This window comes from Manihot esculenta, chromosome 5 (genome assembly GCF_001659605.2).
Source record: "Manihot esculenta cultivar AM560-2 chromosome 5, M.esculenta_v8, whole genome shotgun sequence".
NCBI lineage: Eukaryota > Viridiplantae > Streptophyta > Magnoliopsida > Malpighiales > Euphorbiaceae > Manihot > Manihot esculenta.
Window position 1 is genome coordinate 1,243,723 of NC_035165.2, and position 5,818 is coordinate 1,249,540.

At 39.2% G+C, this 5,818-nt stretch overlaps 1 pseudogene; it reads left to right on the forward strand.

Annotated features, from left to right (window-relative positions):
* Positions 1-4,202, forward strand: part of LOC110629642 — a 4,483-nt pseudogene extending 281 nt beyond the window's left edge.
* The last annotated feature ends 1,616 nt before the right edge of the window (positions 4,203-5,818 follow it).

The following is a 5,818-nucleotide window of genomic DNA, read 5'->3' on the forward strand; positions in this document are numbered from 1 at the left end:
ACTTCTTTGCTTCCTGATTTAGGAAAAATGACGGATAACAACTCCTCCGGTGAGTGAGGTCTAATTTTTTCTTATTCTATTGAATTGCTGTTTCTTTCTTTTCCCACTAATTTCCTTTTTCTGTTTTTGTTTCAAAGGCATGACATGTCCACCACAGTCAGACTCTCAAAACTTGCCGGTTGGATGGAGATTCCACCCGTCTGATGAAGAACTGGTTGATTATTATTTGAAGCGGAAGAGGCTTGATCATCCTATATATGGCTTGGACATCAGCGAGGTTCAAGTATGCGATTATGACCCTAGGGATCTACCAGGTAATTATATACATTTGTTATTTTTTCTTTATTTTATTTTTTTGTTTTCTTTTCATACATAATTAACGATGACATATGTTTGTATAGGTCTTTCCATGAACAATTCTCGGGATAAAGTTTGGTATTTCTTTTGTCTTCCTCTGTATCACAATAATAGAGGCCAAGCTAAAAGGAAGGCTAAGGATGGATATTGGAAAGGCACAGGTGACCTTCGCTCGGTCACGCCTGAAGATAGTGATGAGGAGATCGGAACAAAGAGAACCTTGGTTTTCCATAATCCTAAAGCCACCCAATGGGTCATACACGAGTATGAGTACACTGCTGCACTCAATTTGCCTACAAAGGTAATTGCCTATGCTCTGTTCTATGAATTTGCATTGTAAGTAATGAGATATGCTATTCACAAAAATATGCATTTGGAAAGTCAGTCATCTTATTGCATGTTACAATCAGGTAAAATAACATCATTCGTATGTAACTGCTATCTGTGAGAAATTGAAATAGATTTTGTTAATGTGCCCAATTGGTTTTTCCTACATATGCATCAGACCCCTTGAACTGAAGTGATACCAAGAATTTTAGCTGATATGACTCTTCTTGTCGTTTTTGGTACAAATGAATTTCTTGAGATTTTGGTTATTGATAGCGGTTGTCGAAACCGTCAAAAATAAACCTATTATCAATCAATAAATAAATTTGCATATAGTGGCAATAGGGTCGAACCACAGGGATTTGACACTAGGAATTTTCCTATTAATGACTTGGATAAGTAAATAACAAGTAATTAAAAGAGGGGAGTTTGATTTGATGAGTTAATATTAAATAGCAAGAGAAAGCAATAATTTAAAAAGATGAGAATTTCAATAGGAGAAGAATTCTAGTTGAAGAATGGATCCATTTCAGTTTGTTTAGAATTGATCATTGATCTTTTCGATACTCCTATTTATTTCAATAAATTAGTTTAGGATGTGGAAGACGCTTCTCACAATCCAAATTCCTCCTTAATTCTAGTTTGATTAGGAAACGTTCGCTAATCAAACACTAGTTAACAAGTTGCCAAGGAACGTTCTTGGGGCTTTTAGCATCGAACAACTGTTAACTGCATTAAGACTTAGAGAAACCTAATTCTAACCTTGCCAACTGCGTGGTCAAGTTTAGATTATGCAACTTGATTAAATGTGTGTTTAAATAATCTAAGCAATTACGGACCTAAATTATTCAAACAATTGTTACTCAAGCAATTAAAAACAATAGGCTTAAATTGATTCTAAAAGCAAAGCAACAATTATAGAAAGATCAAATTGCATAAATATTGAAAATAAATAGAAGTTTAACAATGGAGATTTAAATCTCCCAATTCATCACAAATTTGAAATTCATCAACTTCAATTAGAAAAGAATGGATTTAGCCACTCATGGTGGACAAAATCACAAAAGGAAGAAGAAAAGCTGCTGTATTTTTCTGCAGAATTGCTGAAGATGAGATATGCCTTTGCTGGTTTGGAGGCTGCCCTTTTATAGCTGAAGAATTCCATCCTTCTAGGGTTTTGAAATCCCTTTTTAATTTGGCTTGTGATTCCTCTTTTGATGTTGAATTTAATTGCAACTGGAATTCCTTAGGTGAGAAACTCTTTCGTGGCTCTTGGAATTGTGTTGGTAGTGATTTAGTTGGATTTGGACTTTTGAATATTCAAAATTCGGTTCCCTGCTATTTTCCCACCTCTGCTGTCAATTTCTGCTGTCAAGGTGATTTGGGCAGATTACTTGCTCGATCTGCCCCAATCGCTTTCTGGGATTCAGTCCAGTTTATGTCTCTGTCTCTGCGAGTGATTTGGCCAGTCTCTGCGAGTGATTTGGGCAAATCACTTTGACCCAATCACTTTTCCAGCTTTTTCTTTACTTTTTCTCCAACTTTTCAATTTCTTCCTTTTCTGTAAAAACATAACAAAAACACAAATTAAGCTAGAAAAATTTGTAAATAAACAGTAATAAATATAATAAAAATGTGGTTAAATTATGCTTGATCAGTTATACACTGCAATTGTGACTTCCTGTTATGCTATTCCCTCAAAGTTCTGGTACAATGGACGCTTGTAGCATTTAGAAATTTGTTTTTGCCATTTTACAAGGTGTAATATGGATTTCATGCAAGTAACTTGTTGTTATGTGCTTGGTCAGGGAGATTATGTTCTTTGTAAACTAAAGATATCGAAGAACAAGAAAAAAGCAAGTAAGAAAGATGAGAAAGCTGAACCAGATAGCAAGAAGACAAGACCAAATAAGAAGTCAAGAAAAAGTGAATCAAATGGTAATTTGGCTTCTGCTTCTGCTTCCACTTCCAAAAATAGAAAGTTAGAGGGGATGACGACTAATTCAGCTTATGGTGAAGGTGAACCAAACAGCCTAATGATTTTAGATTTAGAAAATCAAAATCTAAATACGATGGCTTCTATCTCAACCTCTAACAAAGATGAGATGAGCAGCCTGATGACTTCCAATTTTGAGAATGGTTATTATAAGAGAGCTATCGTTTCAACCTGTAATAAAGGTGAAACAAGTTGTCCAATGGCCTCTGATTTGGAAAATCATTGTCCTGAGGAGATGTCTGCTATGTCATCATACAAGAAAGTTAATCCAAGTTGCCCCAGGGCTTCTGTTTTAGAAAATCTAAGTCCAAATGAGATAACTTCTCTTTCAACCAATAGCAAAGGTGATACAAGTTTCTTTAGGACTTGTGATATTGAAAATAAAAAATCAGATAGCGAAAGTTAAATCAATAGACCTTGTTACTTGGGATTTTGAAAAGCAAAATCCAACTAAGAATATAGACATACCAGTCCCAACAGAAGGTGAACAGATTCCTCAGAGTCCCTCAGTGGCTTCTAATGCTGGAGAAACCACATGCCAAGAAGTGCAAAGTCAATATAAGAAGACTAGTGTGCCAATCCCTGAAGATTATGCGGGTTCCTCAACAACTTCTAATGAGGAAGCTATGTTTCAAGTGCAAAGCCAATATAAGAACACAGAGATGCCAATTCTTAAAGACAGTGGTGATCTGTTTACAGCTTTTGATGCAGAAGCTAAATTTCCTGAGGTTAGAAATGCGTGCTTGATGGAGATCTTTTATTCATGTGAAGTGAAAGAAGCAAATTCAGTACTGAAGTTTACTTGATTCTTTTTGCAGATAAACTCTCAAATGCTGGAAGAGTTATTAGCGTTCTATGAACTAGAAGACAACCTCAACTCTGCACTGCAGCAGCCTATACCAGAGGAAAGCCCCAGTATCAAGTAGCGGCGTCGGCAACCTCTGCATCTTTTTGAACAGGAATTTGTTCCTATTAGGTTCCTGCTCAGGAACTAAACAGCATAATAGTAGAATGGACTTAACTTATTGGCAAAGAGGGTTTGTCCCTCTGTTTTGTATTAGATATGGCTGAAAGAAAGTAAGACAATTAGTGTAGGAACCAAACAGCTATAGTCGTTTGGTTCCTCAATCTCAATGGTTGATCCACCCATTGATTATCCAAATGATAGACGTGTTGAGTTAGGCTTTGATCTAGCAACTGCAGCTTCAAGCTGCAATCCATTATAACGTGGCCTTATCCTACCGAATGTGTAGGCTATGTATCGATGGAAGAAGTTAACATGTCTCTTTCCCTGGAGTTATGGCTTAGACCATTATCGTCTGTTCTGAGGACATTAAAGAAGTATCGTAGAACTTCAATGTATTTAACTCCAATGTAGAGTTCTGTTCCTTATTTGTGAATGTGTTGTATCAAGAAATAACAACTTGAATTTTCTGGGTTCGTACACATGTAACCTTTTGTTGTAAAAATGTTGAATAATAAGTTAAAGTTTCAATTGAAATTCAGTTTTCCCTTTCTTATATATTTCAGTCATTGAGTTGATAATGCTTTAACATACTGTTCATCTCAGAGATGTGATGATTTTTTATCTTTCTTGAAATATGGTTAGATGTTGCAGAGGAACAAGATGGTTTTACAGCCTCTCATTAATATTTCCAGTTGGAAGTATCCATGGTTAGCGCCTGAAAATTCATCTGGCCTCCGTCCCACGAAGGTGCTGCGTAGGATTCTTCACTCTTGTTCATATGTTCTTTGAATTATGGAGATTTTTCGAGCTTTTTTTAATTAATTGATTAGGCTGCTATAAACTAAGTAAATATTTGTGAATACTATTTGATGACCGCTGGATTTCTTCACCCCGGTCCAGGGCCTCGGCCACAACCTAAAGCCCGCAAAGTAAAGGCCCACCTACTTGGTACTCAAAGCAGGCCCGGCTCATCCAACCTTCAGGGCCGGGCTCGACCAAGCTTCCTCACTTAGATCGACCCAATCCGCGATCGCAGACCCTTTCCTCTCTGGCCTAACTCTCGGCCCAACCCAGGATCCAGAATGATACTCACCAGACAGCCTGTCAGATCCGTTCGAACGTACGCACAAGGAGAATCAGAGGCCGTTACGCATGGGGCAGGCGCCTGATACCCTCGTACGCCCGAATTTGTATGGCAGAGACGCGTGGCCCAATCCTGGAATGGCCTTTACATGTCCCCAGCAAGCAAGATGAAATGGATAAAAGGGGAGGCCCCTCCTCAGAAAGTTTAAGCTTTATTATTCAATACCAAAACCCTTGTAAAACCCTATTCTATTGGATCTCAGATCATCAATTGGCGCCGTCTGTGGGAAACGACAGAGATCTTTTCATCACCGGAGTTTTCACTCTTAAAGAAACCCACTGAGATCCACGATGGCTAATCACCAAGAAAGTAACCTTAACGTCCCAAATGACCTAAGCTCTGCCCAGGAGGGGCAACAATTCTCCTTTTCTAGTCCTACGGCATTAAACAACCAAACACCTGTTCCTCTTAATCCCTCGCCAAGTTTGGCAGGGAACACTCCCGCTGTCACTTTGTCTAACCAAGATCTTCAAAACATGGCTTTCCAGTTACAGAATACAGCCCACTGGTTGGGGCAGATAATGCAACAGAGAGGCCTCAACACCCCAGCAAATACACTCCCGGTTGTAGAGGAACCTCAGACCAATGACCCCCGACCTGCACCTGACCGTCTTCAAACCAGCAGCCGCGATACTGAAGAAAGAGGAAGAAGAGCCGGCGAAGAGGAAGGACCGGAGGCCCAAATCCATGGGAGGAGGGCGAGGGAGATGATAGAAAATGAGGAGGTGGATAACTATTCCGCCGAAATAACCGGGTGGACGGGAACTGAAGCAGAGGAGGAGGAGTACCACCTGGAGAAAAAACTCAGCCCAGAAGATGAGAAGGTGGACCAAAAGTTGAAGAAACTGAGAGAACAGCTCCTCGCCGAGCTAGGTAAGAAAGACCAAAGCCAAATCTCTTTGCCTACTTCTTCCCTTTTCTCAAAGTGGGTGCAGCAAGAGACTGTCCCTAAGAAGTTTATGATGCCATCAATGGTGGCTTATGATGGAACTGGTAACCCGAGGGAGCACGTCATGAACTATAAGAC